Raw genomic sequence first — 19,350 nt, 5'->3', positions numbered from 1 at the left:
ATTTTAACCCTTGTTTTCTATGGTTTTAGTAAATGACGCTTGCCCCATTATGGTTCTGAACCCTTCAATTAGGGTTAGTCGACGGTGACCTATTCATTTTATATCTCTTTGGGTGAGATAGAGCCTATTGCACTCATTCCATTTATGGGAATTAAATTAGGAATAATATATAGTCTATAACATTCACGTGTTAATTTGAACTTAGTTTAAAAATACCTTTGTGGACTAGTTTCGGCTTGGGACACATCTTCAGAACTGAAGTTCTGCAGTGATAAAAGTTGTGTAATCAAGATGTATGACAATTATTTGTTGTTCTAATAGCCCTGAGCCAATCACATTGCACTGCGACCATCGCATATGGTCCATATCTGTGGAGTAACGGTTAGCGCGTCTGGCCGCGAAGCCAGGTGGCCCGAGTTCGAATCCCGGTAGGGAAAAGTTATTTGGTTGAGGTTTTTCCGAGGTATTCCCTCAACCCAATATGAGCAAATGCTGGGTAACTATCGGTGCTGAACCCCGGACTCATTTCACCAGCTTTATCACCTTCATTCCATTCAGACGTTAATTAACCTGAGGTGTTGATACAGCGTCGTAAAATAACCTACTAAAAAAACCACCGCTTATGGGAATTATCTATTGTTCTAATAGCCCTGAGCCAACCACATTATCATCCACATCAGCTGACTGTACTCAGGTCGCCTGCGCACCCAGATTCAGTGTAGGCAACTTCACACGCTAGCCGTAGATCAGAGAATGCAGTGGATTTAAAAAGTAAATAAATAAATCAGCGAAGCAACCCTCCATTAACAGCCAGGACCGACCAGCTGGTTGCTGGCCTCACGTTCAGATGCTTCCTCAGAGGTGTACGATTGTCCAAGCAGAACGTAGGTATCGTGTGGTTAGCACGATGATCCTCCCACCGTTATAACTGGTTGTCACAACCGGATTTCGCTACCTATCGTATTTCCCCAAATTCATCACGATACTGAGTGGGCACCGATTCCATACACTGGCAAAACTTTCATGATATAATTTCTTCCCCCAAGCATTCCGTAATGAAAGTCCTAGGCATGATGCCTTAGGCCACGACGCTACGGCGCGGGACATACTATGGATTTATGGAATTAAAAAGAAGCGGGGAGTTGGCGGAATTTTTTTACACGCTTGTGTAGGGACATTATTTTATTTTTACTAACATTTTTAATATCAACCTGGCTATACCTTTGAATTAACGCTTGAGAACCGGAAACACCGTTTGCTCCCCTCTTCCACGACTGGAGTTCGATGATACTGGCGTAAAATACAAACAAATCACTTCACTAGGTATAGGAGGGAAGAAAAGTAGTTCATCCATTTAGGTAAACTAGGAAAGATCGCGATTTTGAGTTTGATAATTTTCATTAGGTTTTTGTTTAATCAAAATACAGTACTGTATTAACAATAATTGTTTTTACTTACGAATTGAGCTATCCATTCGGACGTATTCATTGTGCAGTGTATATTATACTGGTCTACAGCACATTAACGTAGCGTACAATACAGAGATTGAAGTTAACCATAATATGGATATTTAAACACATTTTTGAAAATAGTGCCCGTTCATTTCGATACAGGCTTCAGTTTTTATCGCACTATATACTATTGTACCTAATTCCAATTACCTGTTTCGTCCTTCGTACTAGTAACTCATGTTGAAATAATTCTGTACCTACTCTATAAAAGAGTACCTTACGTAGGATATTGTAAATTAAATCTTCACTTCTGCCCGATCCGAAAAGATAAAATTACTCAGATATGCTATCTACTGTCCGTCCAAGTGGTTTTGTCGCAGGGTCGTAGAAAGGGGGGAAATCACGTTACAGTTAATTATTTAACGAGGCCCTTTTATTTAAGTTATTTTAAACAGTTGTATAATATTACGTAGACGTCCATTGCCTAACAGAAATTAATGTTTTCAGAAAAGAGCTAAGACAGCCCTGCCACTAGCCTTTACAGAGGGGTGAGCAGAAGCGGGTGGGGAAAACCGGGATGCGACGTAGGCAAACGGACGACAGTACCTGTGCGAAAATATGATTCAATATTGAAAGCTCTTTCGTACTGGAAAACGCGAACATATTTCTGGAACATACGATACTCAGTACTGTTTACTATGACCGTAAGGCAACTTTGACTGCATACGCGCCCTTGGTTCTGTGTGGAGGTCGGTTGGAAGTATACTAGTAGAGGGGCTGGTAGTGAAGTACATTTAAAAACTCAGGTACAATTAAAATTGAAGTAAAAATAAAATGATGTCCCTGTGTATATATGTTACGGGAGAACCTCGGGAAGAAAGTAAGCTGCGGTCTTATCCGCCACAAGTATAACTGTGGATTTTTAAACCGAATATTCAGATCGCAATAGGACTTGAACCCGGGCCTCCTGCGTTACAGGTCGAAGGTCTGACTTCTCAGCCATCGCAGGTTGTATATATATGTTAAACTAGTCTAGTATATGTTAAAACCAGACGCTTCATACATAACAAAATCTGTAAGAGATTCACTGTTTGTTCTTGAAAGAATTCGTATTTTATTTTGAATATATATAGTGAGTTCCATTTCGGAACTGCCTATATAAGTCCAATGGGCAGCAGGTGAACTGCCACTACAGTAAATGTTTTCACTGGTCTTCAGCGATACCCAAGGAAACGTTTGGAGAGTGGTGACGCGCTATTATAACCCTTCCGGTGTGTGAACACAAAGACCGCAGAAAAGAATTTTATTAAACACATTTATTCTCCGTCTCTCAGCTATTGAAACATAAAGAATCGTCTGAGAAGAAGAGAACGGAAGGAAACCTTACAGTACTGTTTGTACACCAAACAGAACGGGAAGTACTTTGCGAGGCAGCTTGTACAGACTATGCAAACAGGAAGAGAAGTAAGTAGCTCTCTTCTATTGATAGTGCGAGAGCGGCAGCAGCTTTGTCAGTGAACTTAAATTATTAGTTGCTATCACAGTAATCCGGGAACAAGAGGCCTGGATGGTGTTGTAATAACACTCTGTGTAGTTAGAGCACAAGATCTACGATCCAATGTTTATTGATTCCGAGTCACATGCAGTTAAGGAAATCAGAGTATGTTAAAACTTGCATCACCCTTGGAATGGGACATGCATCCTGTATGTTTTATTTGTCGAGCTGGGTGGTCTTTTTATTCCACTGAGATCAACTGAGAAAGATGTATTGGATGCAATGTGTAAACACAAAAATGTTCGAAGAAAGAATTTTTTTTTCTTTCGTTGTTGTCCTTATTTCTACATTCTCTCTCATTCGATATTTCACTTTATTTCAGAGTAAGTTACTTCTATCTCGTATTTCTATTCTTAATGTAGTTGTTTATTCTAATTGTTTCTCTTTTTTTAATTTTACATTCTCCATACCAATTTCTAAACATTAATATTATTTATAAAATATTATTTTTCACTATGCATTCTATATTGTTATTTTTAAACACTAACATTATTTATGTATAGAGATGAGAATTTCATGTACTATACTGTAAAATCCCAAAAAAATATACATATATTCATGCGTTATCAAACTATGGAACATGCACTATCAAGCGCAAATTTCATTAAAATATGCACTTTCATTTTTGTTCCAAACGTCTTACTTCACTTCACTTTTTTTTGCACTGTTAACAACCTAACATCATTACTAAATTGGTTTATGTGATGTTCTTGCGCTTGTCACTCAATATGTTTTTGTAGGCGCAGAATGACCACTCTACATTGCAAGAAATTATGGGTGCAAACTTGAATGAACATGCTTGTGACAGTGTCAGGTCAAATTCTTGATTCAAGTTTTCGCCACTAATAACCTTCTTTATTGAACAAACGAAGCCGTAGTCCGTGTTCGCATTTATGACCCTGTAAAATTTATTTTTCGCCGTTACACCCACTTTCCCACGGGCATTATTGAGGGATCTATGGAATTCTTTGCAGATTATTCCCTTTTTTCCATTCTTGCAATATGTGAAGCAGATGCGACATGCTGGTCGACTTGAAATTTTGTAGTGCATTTCATCAGAAATTATAATAGACCTTACGGGTAGCTAGATACGTTTTAAAAACGGACATCGTAATTTAATTATTTAATTTAAAGCAGTTTTGTAATTTTTTCAAAGAACAACTGCCATAGAAAATATTCGGAAACAGAATAGCAGTGCTTACTTCTTTACTGCAACAATCGCAGAATACGACATCCCCATCTGATCTAATAAAATCCTTTCCTTTAATCCACTCTGCAAAGATTACACTTTTGGAACACTTAAAAATTAAATTAAATTAAATTATGGTTTATTTAACAACAACGCTATACCGACTGCGCTACCCAGCCCGACTTGGAACTCTTAATTGGAAGCATATTAGAACCACATTAACACACGCAAACAGAATAAACAAACAAATTAATCGCTTACGAGTTCCACACACTGCAAAGACAGTTTAGCAATGATTTCAATTTTGGAAGAATCTAAATTCCTGCTACTGGAAAAGAAAGAGAATTTACAACCTCCCTGAAAGACGCTGCTTTTGACCTAAATTATTTGTCGGCATTTTCCTTGAACCCTCTATATTTGCTCTTTACTATTCTCCAAATGTTCAACGTAATAAATCCATTTATGACACGCAGTCTATAGAGGATCGTGGGTAAATTGTCGTAAAAGTGAACTTCCTTTAACATCGAGATTGTTTTGCTGATAATAGAATGGCCAGAACTCTTAATGATATTCTGAAACATAGTACTGTAAAGGTGATGATCAAGAGTTCGTCGAAGAAATTGGATATTCGATCAAATTTTAAAAAAGTTATTTTCATACTGTTTTATTTAAGTAATTTTAAAATTTAACAAACCCTTCATTGACACAAAAAGAATGAACTCAGGATCTTCTTTCTATTGATTCCTTAAGCAAACTAGCAGCTTCACACACAGAGCTTGCAGTTTTGAATGACTAGCTGTCAGACTACAATAACGGACCTTCGGCTGGGCCTCAAATTTATGATCACCCAAACGACGGATTGCGTTTTTGTGGGAAATGTGTAGACCGATGAAGGGCATCCCGTCAGGCAGGAGGTAATAAAACGGGTCCTGCAAAATCGCAATGTGTAGACCCAGCCTTATTGTGAAAATATTAACATTTATTTCATTTTTCTGTGATTTAGTTGTTTTATTTTTCTTCTTCAATTCTGATTCCTGAAGCTAAAATAAGGGTCATACAAATCGAGAAACTGAAGTGTCCACTCAAAATAATTAAAACATGCATTTAAACTGAATATAATGTATATTATATGCGTTATTAATCTAAAAATTGCTTCAGTATGCATTGTGCATGTTTTTATCCCCAAAAAGGTGAAAACATGCAAATATGCACGGAAAAGTACACATATCTGGAACCGGAAAGTAATGAAATAAATAAGTACTAAGTTTGAGCTATGTCCTGTGTTCGTATAAAAACATGCATTTGCATGGAATTCTCGTCTCTATTCATAACAAACCTGTTTGCACTTTTTCCTTCAGTAAACACATACAGTACAACACCACACTAGTTCCACATATACACGGTCCCTGTGCCATAGTGGGATAGGGATAATGGCGATGATGGCAGACCCGGATAGAGAATTTGGCAGGGTGGAAAACAATTCAGCAGCTGTGCCCACCACAACAGCACATGGACCTACCTGGTATCGATCTGGGGTCTGGCCATAAAGCCCTCACGGTCTCAAGGAGGAGTTGTGCACGGAATTGTTTACTGTGAATCAGGCGGGGCTGGGGATGGGGGCCCGGGCTTTGTCTTCCTGTAGCAGCGAGGGTCCGGTTACACGACCCTCAAGGTAAAGATGTCACTCCGACAACACTGCGCCCCAGCCAGTATTAAAGCTGCAATGAGGATGCAGCTTAGTCTGCTTCATATCAATGTGCGGGATTCTTTCTATTCCTCTGAGATTTGTCTCGGATAAAGCGATGATGGGGAAAGTTTTCTCAGAAAATATATTTTTCTTCGCGTTCTTATACAGGATGTAACGGAATAACTTTCTCAAAATTTAAAGGGATGTAGACGGTGATATGGTGAAGATTTTTCACAAAGGAACCCATGACCGGAAATGAGAATTGGAGCATCTAGAGCCCTATGAGATGTTACTTTTTCTGTTCTTGTGATGGTGAACTTTCTATGCATTCAGTAGATTAAATAAAATATCTGAGCAATTTGAAGAATTTCATTAATTTTCACATTTACAATAAATTTCAGAGTGGCGACCACAACTTCATTACATAGCGTGCAATGACGCATCATGTTTTGTCTTACTCTCTGGAAGATTTCACGCTTCCCTCTTAAGACATCGAACACTGTAAAGTTGTGGTCAGTAAACTCATTTACTGTTACGATCTGTGTTGCGTACACAATAGCTTTCACGTACCTCCATAGGAAAAAGTCAGGAGGGGTGAAGTCAGGGGAGCGCGCAGGCCAATTAGTCTTTACCTAAAGATGCTGTGAGATACGCGGGCCATGTAATCGAAGTGCAATGGAGCACCGTCGTGCTGGTAATACATATTAGCGCACAATTGCAAGGGAACGTCCTCTAGAAGTTCAGGCAAGGCATGCTATAGATATTGCAGTTCTCATTTTCGGCCATGGGTTTCTCGGTGAAAAATCTTCACCATATCAAATTTTGAAAAAGTTACTCATTTACACCCTGTATACCAATTGCTTGGACATAATATCGACTTACCAAAATCTTAACGCCTCAGAGTCGTCCTGATTACCATGCTGGCTGTTGTATCCGAGGTTCGCAAGTTTAAAACCCTGCCGTGCCCGATGAATTTTTAAGACTCGATAAAATTCTTATAATGAATTTCTCCGGGAGGGAAGTAACATTATGGTTCCCATAAGTGGATTTAAGAGTCCTGTCCTTGTTAGATGACTGCAGGAAAAATTTGTGTCAGTTTTTGCTGGCGTTGAATTTCGACGTTGAATTACTTATGAAACTGGAAGCTTCGTTAAATAAAGTAATGGGTGTACGTCTGAAAACAGGTTTCACTTAGTACTGCTCCGTCCGAAGAGTGGAAAGACAAGTAACTCAAATGTAAATCTAAGAGAAATAAAACTTGTCAGAAATTCCGCGTCGAAAAGAAGAATTGATTCATGCACGCCCCATTTATGCCTAAAAATAACACCAGTACACATTTAAAGGTAGATTAACTACCCTATACCGCCAATGTCAAATTACATTTTTAATAACCTATTATCCCAGAAACTACTGAAGATACTGTATTGAAATTTCTACAAAATAAAGATACAAGTATTCTAAGCAAAATGACGTAGATTTATCAATATACGCAGTTTATGAAAGAAATTATGATTTTTTTTAGGTAATGTCGACTTTATTTTGTTATTTTTATGTAAAATATTTTTTTCTCATGAAACTAATAGATAGATATATATCACTTTATGTGCGTCCATTTCATTATTGTATTGTTGTCAACATGCGTTTAAAATTCAAATTTTCTATCACTTAATTTTTAATTTAATAAATCTTTCTCAACTTGGTGAGGTTGCCAGAGACAAAGAATGTTAAACAGTAACATTTAAGGTTGTGACATTAAAAATGTCTTACAAGAAGTTTGTTTACAATAAACTGAAATTTACAATAGATAATGTTTTACAGTAATGAAAATTTGCATTAAAACGGATAAAAATAGACTGAGAAAATTCAACTGTAATTTGAATTGAAGTAAAATCTGCAGAGAACCCTTCAAAGCTATCATAGAAATTTACTTAGTTGTTGTTGTTGGGACTCCAAATTTATGACCGAATGAGAAAATGCGGCATTTGCATAAAAATATCAAAATAAAATCAACATTACTTTTAAAATTCATAATTTTGTAGCTTGTATTTCTTAGGAAATTTGCGTCAATTTGCTGAGAAACCTTGTATCTTTATTCTGTAAAAATTTCAGTGTAAAACATTTCTTAAATCTGATATTACAACGAAAATTATTACAATTTCTTGGAGCACAACAACAACAACTTTTTTTAATTGATGTACCTACCTAACAAACCAAAATGAAGAGTTAATTTGTTAGATATGCTATGCTTAGACTTCCTTATTCAAGTAGTATCTTACCAAACTTTTCAAGGCTAGTGTGAAGCGGAGATCAAAGAAGCATCTCTGGTAAAAGTTTTTATTTTTTATTTTTTCTCATAGCAATATTGCTATTACAATCACAATGATACAGCATTCTAGCAGTTCTTGAAGTTGTATACGAGTACATGGACGCAGTTATTTTGAAGTTATTTATTCGGTATTGTAATATACAAATAGGCTAAATTTTTGGTTGGTTATTCAAAATTGTATAAATATAATTTCTTCTGCTGTGAAATAATGTTATTACATATTTTATTAAAAATGTGTGAACGAAAGTGTGAAGAATTATTACATGTGGACTATATAAATAATTCTCGTTTTATTGACTCTTGTGCCTAATGTTGGTTGACAGAAGAAACCCGAACAAAAGCACAGCTGTAACCTTGTCTGACAAAAATGTCACTATTGGATTTTTTACGAAAAATCCTAGGCTTGACGGTGACTCGAACCAGGCTGTAAGCATATGGTTCAGGTAACGCAGCCACAAGTTTTTTTTCTGTCTCATAGCTTTTGACAATAGATGGAAATGTATAAAGTGATAGAAAGGAAGGGTAGCAATAGTCATTTCCATTCACAGATTAAGGTTAAAATGAAGGTGAGACTTAATATTACAAACTGCAGTGTGAATTTTATGAATTATACATATCCCTAAGGATAGTAACATTATTTTTCGAAGGACGGTTACTAACACATGTCTGGATAGCCAATTAGATTAATAAAATTTCTGCACTGCCTGTTTCAAGAATATGTGCTTTAAAATGGATTTCGATTGTACGAATTTCTGTAAAACAGAGTGAAAAATATGTGATTTTATTTCAATGTATAATACCAAATACCGCTGTATAGAACATAATGATCACTTACATAAACAAGTGCCATTAATCTTTGTATTCATATGTCATGTAGACTGAATAAATGAAACAATATTATATTGTATTATATTATATCATAACATTGACTATCTGAATATTACAATATGCTTTCTAAGTTATATTAAATAGTTAATTTTATAAATTGTATTAAAAATTGTATATCTATGTGTAAAACTATGAAGTGGTGTAAGTGTAAGATTTCAATGTTTATATGTATGTACTTTTTCTGTGAACTATAAATAATAAATATAAAATATCGTCAGAAATCTTATTCAAATCAAAGAAATTCAGAAATGACACTAGAAAATGTAACGATCTTAGGTGTGAAGCTGCGGATCAAAAACAAAAAAACTAACGAGGGAATATGTGTAGTTCACACAATCGTGGAATGGTAAATATATATTAGGCGACAATGCCACAAAATGTACAGTTCGATCTAAATGTACAATATAACATTGCATCTAAGATTGCTTCCGATGCAATGGAAATGTTTGTATGAAGAGTGATATATCATCCTCTCTTCCCACTATAATGTTCTTTCTCGGGTAGCGTAGGGAAGGTTTGTTTACTTTGCCAGCAAAAAGCTCTCGACACACTTTAGTTGGTGTGGACACACAAGAAGCACTTCTGTTAAATAATAATTACATTTCACATTAATGCGAAAATTTTCCGGTTAATTGACTAACATACATTGCAATTGTAATTAATTTTACTGTCCGTATAAATAAAGCTGTCCTGCGCTCTGACTCTAGCGGTGGCTCTTCTAGTTACATTGTAGCGTACCCAAATTCGATTTTAGGTAGCGAATTACAATTTTCTCTGTCTTCCTTTAAAAATGGCCTGCGTCTCTTGTCTTATGTTGATTTAATTAGTGCCCTTGTATCATGCGAACCACATGGTTATTCATGTAATGAATTAACAAATAATTATTGTCATTGCCCACATCTAACACCTTACACACAAGTCAAATATTTAGGAATTATTATAGATCAGCATTTACGTTGGGATAAACAAATTTATTTTATGTGTACAAGTACAAGAAAGACAATTTATAAATTCATAATACTTCGAAATGTTATCACTAAGGAGGCAGTGAGATTAATATTTTTACCTTTAGTACAATCATTAATACAATATGGTATAATAAATTGGGGTGGAGTAGAATCATCTGTACTTAATCCATTAATTTTATTACATAGAAGATTAATAAAAATGTGTCTAATCAAAAATATGGATTACCCAACAAATTTAATTTATACAGATTTTAAAGTATTAATTATTGAAGAAATTTATAAATATATGTAGTTTACTAACTTACTAGCACAGAAATCAAATAAAACATAAATCTAATCGACATGAATATCGTACTTGAAGACAAAAGCCTACTTTCTCATTAATTGAGCCTAAATGTCACAAAGTGCAGCTCTTAAACATGGTGCTAGTTTCGGCCCAAGACTTTATAATAAAATTACAAACCAGTTACCAAATTTGAAATATTTTAAAATTGAACCTTTTAAAAAAAAGAAATTTATAAAATTATTCATGATACATAATATTAATAAATGTGTGTATTTTTTTACTCTTTATTTCTGTCGACTATATTTATGTTTTTATTGAATACTAGCCGTACCCGTTCGCTCCGCTGCACCCGTTAGAAATAAATATTAAGTAATTACAAAATTAAAATAGGACATTTGATCCAGGGAACATTCGTGTTTGATAGAAGGATAAATCGTGTAATATGTTACTTAATTTAAATTGTATTTAAAACATTAAAATGCGATCATTTTGATCCGGAGACCACTCATTTGGTGCAATGACAATTCCTTTAACATGTTTCTTAATTGTTATTTCCAATTATTTTTGGAAAAGCGAAAATTAACAAACATTTTGGCTACAGATTTATTATTATGTTTATATTATATTATATTATATTATATTATATTATATTATATTATATTATATTATATTATATTATATTATATTATATTATATTATATTATATTATATTATATTATATTATATTATGAAAAAGTGTGTTGATAACGGATGTATTCGAATTACAAAATTTTTAATTTGTTGTGGGAGCTCTTGAATCTCAGGAGGAACAACTTTTACAACAGCGCAACATAATCTGCTTGGCTCATTACCCAATTTTTTAGCATTGCATTTATTGCAGATGTATTTTATGTATTTTAACACAATTCAATTAAGCATAGTTAAAATTTGAATTATAAAATAATGGATTGCTAAGCTAACGTACTATTACTGCATACTAAATCAATACACTCTCGTTGTTCGTTAATTCTCTGAGATAAAAATGAATATGTTCATAAACATTATTATAAGAAATACAGGAAATGAATATACAGAATAACCTATCAAGTTTTCTGTGCATAAGAAGCTATTTTTAATCTTACCTGTCCTCAATTCACTCACAAGTGACTGTAATAACATTATAGCATTATGTCCATCCAGAGAAACTACACTTTCCAATGATGAAATAATAATTAATTATATAAATCGGTTAATTTAGCTTCAGATATTACTTCATACAAACACAGAAACATTGTCTGTAGGCTATGTTTCATAGCTTTCGATTGTTGTGTCCAAGGCCCCTTATAGACGAAGTCATTTGTTTTATATCTCAATACACCGCCTTAGATGGCAGTTATTTTAATTTTAAAACTCATTTATCTCATTAAATATCAGTCCTATCAAAATGTTTCAAAGAATAAAACGTATCATAAATCATTTTTAAAGAAACTCTTGTTATGTAACATATTTCACAACAATCAATAATAAGCGAGATATTTCGATTTATTTAATTCAGGCCCCCTTATAACCCCCCTTTTAAATAAAGTATTTTGAATGCCATATAGCCTATAATCTAAGTTACAACGAACTTAATTTATATTCCAATTTTCATCGAAATCGGTTCAGCCATTATCGCGTGAAAAGGTAATAAACATACAGACAGACAGACATACAAACAAAAATTTCAAAAAAGCGATTTTCGGTTTCAGGGTGGTTAATTATATATGTTAGGACCAATTATTTTTGTAAAATCGAAAATTACCAGAAAAATTTCGGCTACAGATTTATTATTAGTTATAGATCACTGGCTTCTGTCTGATTGTCAATTTATATTAAATGTGTTTCTTCTCTTTTTTCTCTTTCTTTCCTTCTTTTTTCTTTTTTTGCTCTTGTGTGCTATTTTATTGGTTTGAATTAAGTTACTTACTGCATTTAGTAAACTGCCCTTGTAAATTTTATGTTTTATTATTCACTAAGACACGAGCCTGACTCTTAAGATAGTGGCTGGAAACATTTTTGTTTTATAATTTTAATTTATACTCGCTAGCTAGCTAGTTAAATAAATAAATAAAATAAATATGTAAGTCTGTGGCACTGGCAGTAGGCCTAAGTACTCTTAAATGTAAAAGATAAATTTATCTCTATTGCAGGCCATGGAGAACAAGTAGGTAATGAGAGGTTAGCACGGGCACCTTTGCAGATAATCGGTAGTAGCACTAGCAGTAGTAGAGATTGGTCCTAGTTGCTTAATGTCTTTACTCCCAAGAAAAACCCTCGTACGGGCAAAGCGTGCACGGAACTGCGGCCAACACGATCAGTATTACTACCAATATTTGTGATAAGTTAATAATGAATCTCTTGTTTACTGTATACCAGTAGTGTTAGAGTTGTAAGCTCCAAAACCGGTTGTGGAGGTAGAGAGTGCAGTCGGAGCGTGAACTTGCTTATGTCTGTGGAAACACCGGAACATGCAACGAGTCATAGTGGAGCGCTCCGCTCCGTTTAGTCTCTGGCAACGCTGCTGTAAACAAACAGAAATTTCAGAATCAGATTCATTCCTCCGTATAAGAGTAGAAAAGTGTCATTAGAATGTCGTTCTTATGAGATACCTCAATTAAATGATGTGTACGGTAAAGTTCAGTTTGTGCACTAGGTTTATGCACAGAATTATTAGGAGTTGAAAGTTCTGTCGTTAGGAGAAACAGGAACTTATGATTACTTAAGAAATTTGAGTGCATGAAACACCCATGATGTTGGTTCATATTCATCATCTGTTCCAGTTTCTTAGCGCTTCGTCGCTATTAACTTTTGTAATTTCTTCCGGTAAGTAGATCGTAAGGTATTTATTTTTTTCTCACGCCTTCTCGCTTTTATATACGCTTTCGATAAACTGGAACGGGACTTTCTAATCACACTGTCTTTTTAAAAAGAGGAAAGTTTTTTTAAATTTTTACATTTTCTGAAGTCCATAATCTGTAATATATGTATTTATAAATATTCCAAGTGCTTAAAATGGATTGGCATATGTTTTTGACTGAGGTAATTGCATTACGCCCCTTTGTAGTAGTAGGCCTAGTAAGTTGTAAAAACTTACTAGTTGTACAGCTCATGCTTTTTGTCAAGACACTCGCGATGTACAATGCGGGAACAACGTTTCTGTGGAGGGGGTAAAAGTAGAATGGAAGGTCGGGTGTGTATCTACCGAGTTCAAGGCAAGCACTAACCATTCCTCTATAATTCGTAAGTAGACAAATCCGATCTCGTGCGCAGCTCTGTAGGAAGAATGAGAAAGTGTCTTGTCAAAATGTACGAACTGTAAAACTTGGTAGCAAAAGGGTTAAAATATGAATATTCTGAATAGTATTATAGGATCTTAATTTTTAACGTAAAATTTCATGGAAATAATGTACTTACAAAGTTAATAATAATAATAATAATAATAATAATAATAATAATAATAATAATAATAATAATAATAATAATGGCTTTATTTAACCTGGCAGAGTTAAGGCCGTAAGGCCTTCTCTTGCACTAAACCAGGATTAAAACTTGCTTACACAGATAATTATTTGTAAATATTGGAAACTCTTTTTACATGGTATCCTTTTATAAACACTGTCACTATGCTTTGAGCTTTCTTTGGTAAAACTGAAATATGTTTAGCTTCAGAAGAGATGTAGCATAATATTAATCCATATTTCCTTGTAGAATGAAAGCATGTAAATGTCCCATTTTAAGTGTCTTCATATCGTCGATAGAGGATGAAGATCTCTGTGCATAACAGGCAGAGCTCAATTTAGGAGTAAATATATTCTATATAAGTACCGCGCCGTAGCATCGTGGTCTCAGGCAATATGCCTGAACTTGCGTTACGGAATGCGCGGTGGTTCGATTCCTCATTGGGAAGGAATTTTCTTATAAGATTTCGGCCAGTGGAAGGGATCGGTGCCCACATATCATTGTGATGAATTTAAAGAGTTATTATAGGTAGTGAAATCCGGTTTCGAAAACCCTGGGTCATTCCATACAAAATTTTAAGAATATGCCAGCGATGTCATGAATTTTTTTTGGGCTCTTAATATAATAATGTTATTATGAAAATAAATTAAACTGCCAAACTGTCACCGCTATATCATTAATATTTTAGTCATACGGATGACTGAAAAATGAGTGGCAGTTACTTGTTATCCATAATTTAAAATATTCTAGACACCCTATATGAAGTGTCATCGAACTAGACAGACGCCATTGTAAACCTGAATAACCATATTTTAATACCGTAAAGACTAATCCGAATAATATTAAGGCATGCTCATAAAAACACCTTGTTGAAAAAAATCGTTTTATATTCGAATGCAACAAATTAAATTCATGCGAATTTCATTCGTATTAAAGAAAATCTTATTCCTAATCCATCTCCCAAGTTGTATGACTTTATCTCAAAAAAGATACGTATAATTAAATTAATAAAATTATTAATTTTTGTTCCGACGGTTGAAAATCGCTTGCTATGTGTGGCGATTGCAGCATTCGCGAGACTTCATAACGATGAGTAATCTCAAACGTCCGTCTCCCTGACCTTGATCGCGTAACATTCTGTACGACGGGAGAGCCTACCTGCAGAGCTCCTATGTTCCGGTGAGTTATTTTTATTAAAAACTGACATGATATTAAGTCAACTTTCTGAAATTTTCACAGTGGAATCAATATTCCCTAAAGAATTAAACACATGTTTTTTCGTCTGTAAAAATGAATTGCATTTTGTGTTCTATATATTTTTTAAATTATTTTACGATGGTTAACTATTTAAAAAATTATATATTTTTTTCATTTTAAGGGCATTTATAAAAAAAGCTCTCCTTTTTCGAATTGCATTAAAATCAATTTTCCATTTTCCTTTACATAATAAGAAAACTTCAGTGAATGAAACCGTGTTCTTTGTTAAACCAGTATTTTAAATTCTGATTGCTGCCAAACTATGAAAGATATAAATACAGTATTGCTTGAAATTCATATTTAGAACATACAATATAACCTACTACAATATTTTTAACTTTTGAGATATCATGATTCAAAAACATAATTTTTTGCATGGAATGACCCAGCTATAACAGCTGGGGGATCATCGTTCTGGTCACATGATACCTTCATTCTGGTTGGATGATAGTTCACCTCTGGTGAGGTATATGGACGTCATCTCGATAATTTTGTCTTTGTATTTCAGGAAAATTGAGAAATACCACTGCAAGGATGTATTGCTGTTTCGAACTAAGGATTCATGTGGTGTATTCATTTTTTTTTCTCCGCGTATTTTCTTGTAAGAGGAGCTACTTTACATGGAATACTACTTATATTGTATATTGTAGAGTGATCAGAATGCTTGACGCGACACATCGCAAAGCTCAGTGTTCGTTTCTACAAGAGCAGGCTGTCTATGGCTGCCTGTGACGCCGCTTCTTCAACCTCACCTCGAGCTGCCTCGTGTCGCTAGGGAATTTGTTTCCGTGGCTGAGAGAAACTTATTCCTTACAGCGCTCATGTCCCCGGTGGCGTAACTTCAAACCGTCATCCTTTCTAGCCACACACAATGCTCACATATTATATGCGAGCGGTATTCCACTTATCGAAATATATTGATGGATCAGGCATCTCTGTGAGAAGGTCTAAGCACTGTAAATAATTTAATACCGCAGAGGGATACAGATGTGGAAACTTTGTATCCCACGAGCGACTGTCCTGTAGTTACACTTTGCGTGGATTTACATAATGTATGGTTTCTTGTGTATGCACGTGATCAGAATATTATCTAACTACCCGTAGTATAAGGAGTGCGTTTCCTTATTCACGGCCACTTTCAAAGGAAACAGTAACTATCACCTCTAATATATAAAGAAGTTAATTTCTAATACTCATTTTAAGCAAGGTTTCAAATAGCTGATCATAGTCTAGTTTAATTTCTACAAAGTTTCGGAGTTATTCACTGTTAAGTTTCGATTTCTTCTGCCAAAGTTTCATTCTGTCTCCTTACAATCAAGTCCACACTTGTGGAGTACCGGTTAGCGCGTCTGGCCGCGAAATCAGGTGGCCCGGGTTCGATTTCCGGTGGGGGCAAGTTACCTGGTTGAGGTTTTTTTCCGGGGTTTTCCCTCAACCCAATATGAGCAAATGCTGGGTAACTTTCGGTGCTGGACCCCGAACTCATTTTACCGGCATTATCACCATCTCATTCAGACGCTAAAATAACCTAAGATGTTGATAAAGCGTTGTAAAATAACCTACTAAAAAAAACAATCAATGTCAGAACCGGCGTTGCTGTTAAGTATGCTGTCTGTTACGTCTTAGAACAAGAACATTTTTATATCACTGTCCGAATGATAGGTATAAAATACATATCTCTTTCCGTACAGGTTTATTATGCACATATCCAGAATTCATAATTATAAATTAAAACATTTGGAGATTAGTTTAACACAAATAACGTAAATAAATTTCAATATGACTTCATCTATCAATAAAAAAAATATTCCAACAATAATCGCCTCATCCCATATAGGCTATTTGAAGCATGCAGGCTACTATTGCTGTGAAGTTCCTTATGTGAGCTATCTAATATGTAAGGTATTGATCTTGCTTTGAACTGATGGAGTTTATTATCCACTTTAAAAGTTTTGAAGGAAAAAAATGTAATTGATTCACGTCTCCTGACATAGAAAACCAAGGAATTGGACATTCTCTGTTGTAAGGGCTAATCTGTGGCCCCGATATTCCACGGCAACCTAAAATCACAAAGGTTGTATTCGATTTCATATGAATGCTTGCCACGTTTTCAGGAGAAACCGTTTTCAAATAAAATATATTAGCTTATAAAAATGATTTTATTTCTGCAACCTGGATTCAGCTGCTATAAAAATGTTAAGGTACACTTATTTTGGATACCTATCACTCCGATTAGTTCTTATTTTATATCATTTTCGAGTGACTTCAAAATCCACAGTAATATTCTCTGTTGAGAAATAGGATTTGGGATGCTTGCATTGATCGCTGTAGCCAATTCAAACATTTGTCTTACAGCTTATATTTAGATACACCACACAAATACGTAAATACGCCAATCAAAAGCGTAGGACTTGGAAATATAAGGTACATGTTCCGGAACACTGGAGAAATTAAATTTCTACACATGGTTTCAAAACCTAAAAGCTTAATCACAACCCAGTCAGCGTAAAATTCTGAAATCTCATGAGTTTAAGCCATGTCCACTGTCCTGGATCAAACAAATCAGTATAAATATAAAACTATACATATGATTTACGTGATCATGGCTACAGAGAGTGATTCTGTCATGAACAGAAAAGAGATAAAAAGAACGAAATGTAAAGTGGTACACTTCTGCATTTGAGTGAAGTCACAAAAGAACTGCGACAAAGTTGCAGTATTTTCCCCATTTTATTGAACATATCTTTGAATTAAACTTTAAAATTATAGCGGAATAAGTGTTCTGGAATGGGCATGCCAATTGAAGAAAGAACTCTATATAAGTTAGACTGAGTATTATACTAAGCTGATGGCCAGAGATTGGTTGCTGAAAATAAAGATACCTTAACATAACCTATGGCCTGTAATACGTAAACTGGTGGAACAGTAGGAAAATTGGAGTATAGATAATTAATATATCTAAAACTAAATACATATATAAAGAAAATCGAGAGATTGGACTATAACACTAAAAGATAATATTGTTGACAGGTAGAGAGTTATAAATACTTAAATGTTACTCTCAGTAATAACACTATTACTTACTACTTACTTATAGCTTTTAAAGAATCCGGAGGTTGATTGCCGCCCTCACATAAGCCCGCCGTCGGTCCCTATCCTGAGCAAGATAAATCCAGTCTCTATCATCATATCCCACCTCTCTCAAGTCCATTTTTATATTATCGTCCCATTTACGTCTCGGCTCCCCCAAACGTCTTTTTCCTCTGGCGTCCCAACTAACACTATATGCATTTCTGGATTCATCCATACGTGCTACATGCCCTGTCAATCTCAAACGTCTAGATTTAATGTTCCTAATTATGTCAGGTGAAGAATACAATGCGTGCAGTTCTACGTTGTTTAACTTTCTCCATTCTCTTGTAAATTCATCCATCTTAGTCCTAAATATTTTCCTAAGCACCTTATTCTCAGACATCTTTAGCCTCTGTTTCTCTTTCAAAGTGAGAATCCAAATTTCACAATCATACAGAACAACCGGTAATATAACTATTTTATAAATTCTAGCTTTCAGATTTTTTGACAGCAGACTGGATGACAGAAACTTTTCAACCGAATAATAACACGTATTTCCCACATTTATTCTGCGTTTATTTCCTCCCGAATATCATTTATATTTTGTTACTGTTGCTCCAAAATATTTGCAAATTTCCAACTCTTCAAAGGATAAATTTCCAATTTTTATATTTCCGTTTCGTACAACATTCTGGTCACGAGATATCATCTTATAGGCCTACTTAATCTTTTCGGGATTTACTTGCTTCAAGTAAAATTGCCGCGTTTTTCCTAATCATTTGTGGATTTTCTTCTAACATAATAAAACTATTACGGTACATAAATAAATAAACTCAATAATCTGGAGAAAACAGGCAAAAAAGTTAAGATTATGGATGGTATGCATAGAACGTAGAAATTTATTTTGTCGTAATTTTAATAAAGAGTTAACCCTAGCACTACTAAGCTTCGATCTGTCGTGGATGGCTAAGGGGGGCAAAAATTGCCCGCGCTTTGTTTTGATTTTTTAATAGAGTAAGAATTACTTTACTATGTTACTACACGATTTTCTATATCAGGAACATTAAAAAAAGACACATATAAGTATTTATGAAAATAGTCTTATAAAAACGTATATTTCTCACATAGGCTAATGCTTTGGATATTTAAATTTCAGACTTTTCTGTACTAAGTAATGAATAAAACATTATTTTA

The sequence above is a fragment of the Periplaneta americana genome, chromosome 11 (genome assembly GCF_040183065.1).
Source record: "Periplaneta americana isolate PAMFEO1 chromosome 11, P.americana_PAMFEO1_priV1, whole genome shotgun sequence".
In the NCBI taxonomy this organism is placed as follows: domain Eukaryota; kingdom Metazoa; phylum Arthropoda; class Insecta; order Blattodea; family Blattidae; genus Periplaneta; species Periplaneta americana.
This window is presented reverse-complemented; position numbering follows the sequence as displayed.